Genomic DNA, 10449 nt, shown 5'->3' on the forward strand with positions numbered 1-10449 from the left:
TTCTTATGAACTTCAATTATAGTGGAACCAACTTGTCAAAAAAATCAAATCTTTTTTTCCATTAGAAAAATGCAGATTGAATTAATCAGCTCCAGATCCCAAATTATTCCTTGTTTAAACATTTCTTATATACAGTGCATGTCTAATGTACTGTTTTATCCTATATAATAAAAGGCTACTATGTAAATGCACTGTTTAATCCCATATAATAAAAGGCTAATATCCAAATAGATTGAAAGGTAGAACAACCAAACAACCAGTCGTTAAAGATGTGCTGAGCACCAGAGGCATGTAGGCATTGGGTTCTGTGGGATGGTGGAGCAGGTGAATGGGGGCACTAGACCAAGGTGAGGCTCTGGTCACTGTCATCAGGGCAAGCCTCTGGTAGCTACTAAAAATTCTTTCCTCCCGCATATCACTGGCCCCACTCCCACACGCTGCCTGCACCAGATCTGATGCTCACACCTGCTGCTGGTGCCCAGCGCTGGTCCCAATCACTTGGCACCATCAGCAGGTACAAAGGGCAGCTGCCAACCCTGATTACCCCTGAGGTTTTCTCCATATCCCCCAGTCCTGAGGAGCAATTGTAGCAGCAGCTGCTCACACCCACTGACAATGCCAGCCCCACAAGCACCTGATGCTGGCTCCAGGCCTGTTGCTCAGCACCATCAGTGGGTGGGAGCAGTGGCAGCAGGAGTGGGGGTGCTGGCAGACATGGTACCAAGGCATGGTGGCAGGGGTTAGGCAGGGGCACAGAGGATGAGCCGAGACCCACTCCTGTGTCAACCACAGCCTCGAGGCCCACAGTTCCTTTAAGGTGCACAAATTCTTGCACTGGGCTCCTAGTTTATAAATAAACACATCTTTTCTAAAATGTATGGAACCACTCCTTCCTTGCCTCAAAGGAATTTTTCATATATCACTGCCTCTGAAATGCTGTCACCTGATAACTCCTTTTCTTTTATCCAAATAAATAAGTTTTCCCACCTATTTAATTGCCCGTGATACTTGCTTTGTGAGCATTTTTAGACCTTTACCCACATTAGCACACTTTATGGTCTCTGTGTTTTACAAGAGAATAAAGCTGGGGCTAAATGGGATGCTGGCCTCTCTGACAGAGAGACAGTGCCCCAGCCTGCAAGCCCATCTTGATTTTATAGCCAGATTCCAGGAGTCAAAGTAAGGGCAGGGTCAATATGTTTACAATGTTCTTGTGGGTTTTGAATCTACTCAATTCCATGCACCTGATCAAGCTTTGTTTGTTTGCTGCACCTCCTGCAACCCATATTACTCAGCCACGTGGTACCACAGGTTCATACCAGAAGGTCAAGCTCAGAACTTTAGCCTTTGACTATAATTGTGTCATGAGAGAATCATGTCCCTCAGTAATCCAAGGCTTGAACCTGTCCAAAGGCTGTAGCCATTGTCCACAAGAAACACTAGAGGGAATTTTTTTAAAGATCAAGGGATTTCTGAAAGACAAGAGAGTGATTATCATTAAGATTTCTCAGTTAGGATTCTAGCAGCAGAGATGTCTCAATCTAATTAGGCAATTGGGAGAGAGTCAACTGCATGGTTTCCTATAATCCTCAGACTCAGGGATGCAAGTGACAAAGTAGACTGCTGGCCACAGTGAGGAAATTACACCCTAACCCTAAGGGGGTGAGGCCTGGAACCCACACCTTAGAGAAGGTGTGATCTTCAACTAGCTTTGCAGGTGGTCAGAGATAAACTTGCAGGGAGAGAGACAAGAGAACAAACACCCAGACTTTCTTTGCTATCAAGTTTATCTCTGATCTCCTGCTTGGAATTCCAATTGACAGAAGTCAAGCATAAGTCAGAGAGCCAGAGATCCCACTGGTCAAAATGTATGGGCTATTCTTACTAAATGCTACACTTATTAAACATTAAATTTATGAGACCAGCTGGAAAGAAAGAAAGAAAGAAAGAAAGAAAGAAAGAAAGAAAGAAAGAAAGAAAGAAAGAAAGAAAGAAAGAAAGAAAGAGAGAAAGAAAGAAAGAAGGAAAGAAAGAGAGAAAGAAAGAAAGAAAGAGAGAAAGAAAGAAAGAAAGAGAGGAAGAGAGAAAGAAAGAGAGAAAGGAGAGAAAGAGAGAGAGAAAGGAAGGAAGAAGGAAGGAAGGAAGGAAGGAAGGAAGGAAGGAAGGAAGGAAGGAAGGAAGGAAGGAAGGTGTAATTGACCACAAATAGTGTAAAGAATGGATAAGCCTTTATCTCTGGGGAGACAGAGTTTTGATATGAATCCCCTGTCTCCTTAACTTCCTACAAGTAAATAAAACTACCCTGTGACAACCATGTCTCCTTCTGGAATAGGACATCCCAAGTGGAGAAGCCCTGGAGTTTAGTAACAATATGATCTACATAAATCAGCCTCCTGGGATAAAGAGCCAGGTTGAAGGAGAGCAAAGCCTGTATCTACAGATGGAAATGAAAAATATTTAGCAGATAATATTTTTAAGTTACAGTACGGACATTTTAGAACGGTACCTTAAAAAAGAGAAAGAGAGAACAACAAGAAAAGAATTTAGGAACTTACAAACATCCAGGTGTTACCAGACAGGTACTGGCCCATAGTGTGTGAGTTCTTGACTTGGTGCAGGAAAGAGGATGCTCATTAAAGCTGGGGACAGTGAAATAAAAGAAGGGGTTAGGATAGAAGAAGCAACAGCAGAAAGCCTAGGTGGGGCTGCTTTGGCTCTAGAAATATTATAGGAAAGAAGTGAGCCAAGGTGGGACTGCTTCAGCTCAGAGGGAAGTCAGAGAAAAGGGGGCCTTGGAGACAGGATCAGGGACTGAGGCTGGGTGCCACTGCCCACTGCTCCCCTGGTTGCACATCCCTCATGGGGATCCACAGAGTTTAGGGAGAAATAAAAAGTTCATGCCTGGTATAGGGCATGGGCTTGTGCAAGAGCGAGTTTTTGTCTTGAGGACATTTTATCCTTTTTCTTTCCAATCAGCTTCCCAGGTGCATTTTTAATATGCTGATGCATCAAGATAAGTGCATTGCTGAAACCGGTTTGGCTCAGTGGTAGAGCATCCGGTCTGCGGACTGAAAGGTCCCAGGTTTGATTCCAGTCAGGGGCATGTATGTTGGGTGTGGGCATATACCCAATAGGGGGTGTGCAAGAGGCAGCTGGTCTGTGTTTCTCTTTCATCGATGTTTCTAGCTCTCTCTCTCTCCCATCCTCTCTGTAAAAAATCAATTAAAATTTTTTTAAAAAGATAAGTGGATAGGGGAGTTTTGGATAATTCTTTTGTCTGTTTCACTGCATTATTTTACCTTAATTGTGCCTGGCTTTGATGTGATTTTTGATAATTTTCCCTGACTTCATCTGCTCTTGAGTTTAGCTGGCACAAATGGCATGAACTGGGTCTTTGTGTTCTACTTCCCAGACCAGTCTGATTTATGCTATGCATTCTCTAGTTAGGGAGGAGACATATAAACCATTTGCTTCCAAGTGCCCCTGGTTGGGGAAGATAAGGTTTTGTGATTAACAAACTGGCTATAAGCTGCCAATCTTCTCATCTCAGTTTTCTTATTCCATTCATCCAGGAATTTTCCTAGCTTCTTACTCTCCTGCCTCACATGTACCACAGAATCATCTTGCTGGGAAAACCAACTGCTTCACTAACAAGGTGCACACAGACATGAACTGAAAAAATGTGCCTGCTAACACTTGAAACATGAAGGATTTCTGATTTGAATTTTCCTAAATTGAGTCTGTGAACTCTTAATAAAATATTATTGCCTGATTATGCCAATTCTGAAACTTCTTCCATTTGTTAGCATTGTGGGTATTGGTGGTGAGTGAGCAGGGAAGATGCTGGTGGTTACTATCACAGCATAACAAACCATCCCAAAGCCTAATAGTTTAAATCAACAAACTATTTTTCTCACAAATCTGCAATCTGGGCAGGATGAAGTGGGGGTGGCCTATATTTGCTCTTTGCAGCTTCATCAGAGGTGGGTCAGTTGGCATCTGGATAATCTGCTTCCATGTTGCCTCACTTGCCTGGCTGTCAAGTTGGTTCTGCTGGAAGATGAAAGACCAGCCAGGGGAGTGGGCCAGTGACTTCAAATCCCCTTCACATGGCCTCTCAATGGGCAACTGGGGCTTCCTCACCACATGGTTGCCAAGTGCCAAGCCCACAAACCCTAGAGAACAAAGAGGCATTTTTCCTATCTCACTTTTGAAGTCACAACCACACACTGGTTCTCAAAGCAGTCACAAAGTTCATTGATTTTCAAGTTAAGGGATAAACCCAATAATTAAACAGGTGGAAAAATAAACTCAGATTACAAAAAAAAAGGGTGAGATAGAACACATGGTTGTAGTCATCTTTGGAAAATACAATTAATCACATTAACAAATCATACTAAATTAAGAAATGAAATTTACATTATTTCAAAACATATTCCATATTTTTGAAAGTGTATTCCAAATCCAATTAACAACATCTTTAAGTATATTTCTTTCAGCTTCTTCCCTAATATTTTTAAATTTATTCATTATAGTTCTCCAATAAAAATATTTTTTTCTTCTTCATTGCTTTCTTTGATATTTTTCCCTCAGCACATTGCTCTTTAAGTAGTTTAGTTTCCTCTGTAATTGATCAGCATAGATTTTCTTCAAGGCCTCTTCCTGACTTTGCAGCTTTTCCCCTATTTCCATATAGGTGGCATCAGAAAATGAGCCCCTCCATTCTCCTGTACCACTTCCTCTATCAGCTTCACCAGCTCCTGCAGTTAAGCTTCCTTCTCAGCCTCATCTGTGCTTTTGTTATTGAAGGCACAGCAGTGGTTCCCACACTCCTTGATGATGCTTTGCAGGTTTACCTCTGTTTCTTCTATAAACTCATGCAGTGTGAGATCACCCAATTCATCTTTGCGAGTGAACAAGACGATCATGTGCTTCATGACTGAGTTGCCAAAGAGGTTCTTGATCAATGCAACTGTGCTCTGCTCCTCTTCCATGTAGCGGCCCACTTGTAGAACCAGGATGATAGCGTGGGGCCCAGGGTAGGAGTAGAGGGCCCAATCCCTTATATGCTCACAGGTAGTCTTCAGTGTCTTCATGGTATGAGAAAGCCCTGGGGAGTCCACGACAAATAGTTCCCTCCCCTTACAGTGTTGGATTACTCTTTGACATTTCTTGGTAGTAGGGGAAAGACCAATTTTAGATTCAAATGCTTTTCTGCCAAGGATGCTGTTTCCTGTTGCACTTTTTCCACTTCTGGTTTTCCCCACCAGAACAATCCTCAGAGTGTTGTCCTGACAGGCAGCCATCTTCTTTCAAGAGACTCTGGGGTGCAGGTACCAACAGGACCTCAAGGAAGGGAAGGAAAAGGGAAAATGATACTTAGGTAAGTAGGGACCATTCTCAAACCTATTTTCTTTGTTCTTGTCCCCCATGAAAATTAGTAATCAACTTTTACTCATCTGGAGGAAATAATAAAGCAGAGTTTTCCCACAAAAGAGTACTATGTCCAGGTGCTTTCACAGGGGAATTCACTTAAACCTCTACAACACCGATCATCTCAATATTATGTAAGATATTTTTGATCATATAAAAAAAGGGAAATCTTTCAATTCTTTTATGAATCAAGTGTGATGTTGATTCTAAAGGCTAACAGAGATTTGGCCAATAAATAAAGCTATAGACCTGTCTCATTTGGAAATATTCATATCAAAATTTGTTGTTACAACACAGCTTATTAATAGATGAATTAGAAAATTACCCAGTGCAGTCAAAACATTTGACCAAATTAAAAACTAATCCATGTTTAAAGCCTTTTATAGATTGAAATTATAGATAATTATCTACCATGATCTTATAAAACAATAAATTTAAATTTTTTATTATAACTTTTACCTCTACTTGAGAGTGGACTATAAAGTTAAAATAATGAGTTATAAAGTTTTAGAAGGAAGAAAAAGTAAATATTTCTCTAACATTATTTTATAGTAGAGGCCTGTGCATAAAATTTGTGCACCGAGGTGTCTCTCAGCCCAGCCTGCACCCTCTTGCAGTCTGGGGGCCCTTGGATTATGTCCACCCACCTGCTCACTGCTCCTTATAACTTGATTTGCTGCTCCTTAGCACTGCCCTGGAGCCAGGAGAGGCTCCTGCTATCATCACTGAGCCCACCAGCCAAGAGCCCAGCTTCTGGCTGAGCTGCGCTCCCCCTGTGAGAGCATACTCACCACCAAGTGACAGCTTCTGCATTGAGCATCTGCCTCCTGGCTACCAATGCACATCATAGCAACCAGTCATTCCACTGACAGTTTCACTGTTTGGTCGATTTACATATTAGGCTTTCATTATATAGGACATTATAAATTCATGCCCAGGGGTTTGTGTCCCTCAGTTCATCCTGCACCCTCTCCAAACTGGGACACCTCCAGGAATTTTGGGACTAAACGGGCAGTCGGACATCCCTCTCACAATCTAGGACTGCTGGATTCCAACTGCTCGCCTGCCTGCCTTCCTGATTGCCCCAAACTGCTCCTGCCTGCCAGCCTGATCACCCCCTAACCAATCCCCTGCCAGCCTGATTGATGTCTAACTGCTCCCCTGCCAGCCTGTTTTCCCTCAATTTCCCTCATCTGCCAGCCTGGTCATCCCTAACTGCCCTACCCTGCAGGCTATATCCCTCCCAACTGCCCTCCCCTGCTGGCCTGATTACCCACAACTGCCCTCCCCTCCTTGCCATCTTATGTTCACATGGTACCAGGTCCTTTGACCACATGGTGGCAGCCATCTTGTGTGTTGAATTAATGGTCAATTTGCATATTACTCTTTTATTTGATAGGATAGCAGCCTGGTGCATGGGTGGGGGCAAGCTGGTTTGCCCTGAAGATTGTTCCAGATCAGGATGGGGGTTCCCTTGGGGCATGGGGTGGCCTGGGTGACAGGCCTGTGGTGGTTTGTAGGCTGGCCATGCCCCCTGGTGACCCTAGCAAAATCCCTTGTATCTGTGATTTATGTACCTTCGACAGTTGAAACTTTGTAGCCTGGAGCTTAGCCAAGACTACTGCTCACTCCATGGTGGCAGCCATTTCTGTTGGATTTATTTATCTTCTATCATTGAAACTTTGTAGCCTTAAGTGTAGGCCAAAACAGGCCAGGGCTGCAGAGCTTGGCTTCCTCCATTGCCAGGGCAACCATACTTTCCTGCTCTCTCCAGCTCCATGGCTGAAGCCATTTTTGTCGTGATTTATTTATATTCTATCATTGAAACTTGGTACCATGGAGTAGAGGCCTGGCTAGCCAGGGTGTACAGTAAGATTGGATTCCTCTATTGCCAGGGACACTCAAGGCTCCCTTTCTCTGAGGCGGCAGTCATCTTTGTTGGGTTAGTTTGCATACTCGCTCCTGATTGGCTGGTGGGGTGTGACTGGTGGGAGTGGTTTGTGGGTGTAGTGGAGTGATGATTAATTTGCATATAACTCTTTTATTAGATAGGATAATTATAAAATTAAAATTTTTGTCATCACCATTTTTTTTAGGCAGGTGAAATATAGTGGATTATAAACTTCATTTGAATGAAGAAAAAAGAGAAGTTATACAGCACCATGAAGAAAAAGAACAAGGAGGAAGGGATAGCTCTGCCAGGAGTCAAGCATTGTAGTTTCTATGATTACAGAAGTGTGATGATGGTGCACAAATGGAGAGAACAGTGAACCAAAACAGAAAATTCAGAAACAGACCAAATTAATCATACCTTATTCATTTATATTAATTCAATTACACTCTGTTATAGTTAGATTCAAATGGCAGCATACCACATCAAAGGGGCCAAAGATGTTGCAATAAAGCAATTTTAGGGTAATCATATAATCACACAGAAAAAAGAAAAAAATTGCATGCATTGCCTCATGCCATTCAAATTGCAAGCAGATTACAAGTTTAAATAAAAGAAAATCATGGATACATTATTTGTAACCTGGAGGTAAGGAAACTATTTCTAAGATTTGAAATAAAGTAAGGAAAAGAATTAATAAGTGTGATTACATAAAAATATCACAGATAATGCGGAACAAAAGACACCTTAGAAAAATTAAAGCAAAAAATGTCAAATTAGTGAAAATAATATCTTTCAGCTTACAACAAATGGGATACATGTTCTTGCTATACTCAGAAAATTAAAAAGTATAGAAACCAAATACTAGGAACTTGTTAGAATATGGAGCAAGAGATGGGAATAAATATTCAGAGAATGATGAATTTAAATGTACCTTAAATATATCAGAAAACATTAACATACACTCTGAGAAAAATGAATCAAAACAGAAAAAATAAAATCACCAAAAATATTAATTAAATTACACCTCTATTTCTGAAGTGAGATACTATTTAACACCTCCATGTTTGGCAAAAATTCAATGTTTGCTATTATAATCTGTTGGCAAAGGTATGAGGGAAACAGGTCCTCTCCTGCATTGCTGGTGAGAATGGAAAACCAGTCCAAACCCTATCGAAGGGAAGTCAGCACTATACTGCCAACATACATATGCATTTTCCCATTCATTGTCAGTCCCCCAATTTAATATTTATTATCCCTTAAATACACGGACAAAAAATGCAGAAAATAACATGTAAGGCTGTTTATTGCATCATTATTTGTATTAGCAAAAGACCAAAAACCTCTCAAATGGTCATCAGTAGGAACTGATTGAATTACTTAAGATTTATTCACACAGTGAAGGGCTATCCAAATGAAAAGGAATGTGTCTCTCTATACATGCCTGGAGAGGTCTCCAGGATACATCATTAAGTGGGAAAAGCAAAGTAAAGAAAATAATGTAGAGTTTACTTACCATTTCTCTAAAAGGAGGAATATGCACTACATATATAAACATAATACATATATTTTTATATATATCAAAAGGCAATAGCAGGATACTCTGAAAACTAAACCAACAAAAATTTACTTACATGAGAATGGGAGAAGCAGGGTGGAGATGACAGGGACAGAAGCTGAAAACTGGATGCCTTTGTTACACTAAGATTTTATAGATATTATCTTGAAACCATATAGGTAGTTTACATAATTATACAAGGAAAATTATATTTTTAAGTACTAAAACCAAATGGCAAACATATCTGATTTTATATTGTGGAGTGGGTGAACCATATAAGGAATTGGTCCAAGACACTTAAAAAAGCAATACTTTCATTGTCCATATTTAATGGCATTAACTTAAAATTTTAAAAATAACCTGAAAAAATATGAAATTATTTTCAGAAATTCTATTCTTGTTTTTGTATGAGTGTGTGTGTGTGTGTGTGTGTGTGTGTGTGCATGCACGCAATTTTGAAGTCCATTTAAAGGCATAGAGACAATAATGAACTCAGTGACAATGACCACCCTCAGTAACTGGAGTGTGGTTTTCAAATGCCATTTACCACCAAAACATCAGGGTTTTATAGACTACTGATTCTAGGATAGGCAGAGTTGTAAACAAGAAAGCTAGGATAGCCAAAACCGGTTTGGCTCAGTGGATTGAGCCTTACCCCCCAGACTGAAGGGTCCCGGGTTCAATTCTGGTCAAAGGCATGTATCTTGGTTGAGGGCACATCCCCAGTAGGGGTTGTGCAAGAGGCAGCTGATCAATAATTCTCTCTCATCAGTGTTTCTAACTCTCTATCCCTCTCTTTTCCTCTTTGTAAAAAATCAATAAAATATATATATATATATATATATATATATATATATATATATTTTTATTTTTATTTTTATTTATTTTTTTAAAGAAAGAAAGCCAAGATAGTCTCAAAAATCACTGGGATCTTATGGGAAGGACGTAAGAGTCAATCTCTAGAAAATGCAACTGGACATTTTTGAGAGCATCAATAATAACTGTAATAAATCAAAATATATCAGATATCTTAAAATACTTGTTCATAACAAGTCCTTGTGCTTAAAATAGTCATTCACTTCCTGGGGAATGTGCTAGGAAAGCATTTCATTGTTATGAACATTGACAAATAAAAAAAGAAATGGAGCATTTATTTTGTCTTTCAGATACAACTGTACCTCATGGAAATGAGAGAATGGTTGGAGGGAACTTTCATTTTATAGGATTTTCCCATCTAATAAATAAGGAAAGAATGATAGAATTTGATATCATTATTTCTGACCCTTAATGGAATTTAGGCTATCATTAACATCAATTAATGCCAAAGAAAGAGAAACAACCAAAGATCATGTGCTTTCAAAGGGAACTTTACAGCTGAACCTATGACGTATTCCCAATAAATAGTCAAACCTGAGTCAGAGCAAGCCTCTCCTTAAATAATTTCACCCAAAACACTGGGACTAGAAGAGCAGGTGAAATGACACCCTGAGATTGTTAATCAACAAAATGCAAATCGCACTGTTCCTTTGGAAAAGAAGACTTCCTCTAGAAGGAAACAGAAAAGGTG

At 40.2% G+C, this 10449-nt stretch overlaps 1 pseudogene across 1 annotated transcript; it reads right to left on the minus strand.

The window, feature by feature from the left end:
• Positions 1-3887: 3887 nt before the first annotated feature.
• LOC311628749 (GTPase IMAP family member 7-like) lies at positions 3888-5832 on the minus strand (annotated as a pseudogene). Its single transcript has one exon. The product of its transcript is annotated as a GTPase IMAP family member 7-like (transcript).
• Positions 5833-10449: the final 4617 nt, after the last annotated feature.

Source organism: Pipistrellus hanaki, assembly GCF_964339955.1.
Source record: "Pipistrellus hanaki genome assembly, chromosome: 10".
In the NCBI taxonomy this organism is placed as follows: Eukaryota; Metazoa; Chordata; class Mammalia; order Chiroptera; family Vespertilionidae; genus Pipistrellus; species Pipistrellus hanaki.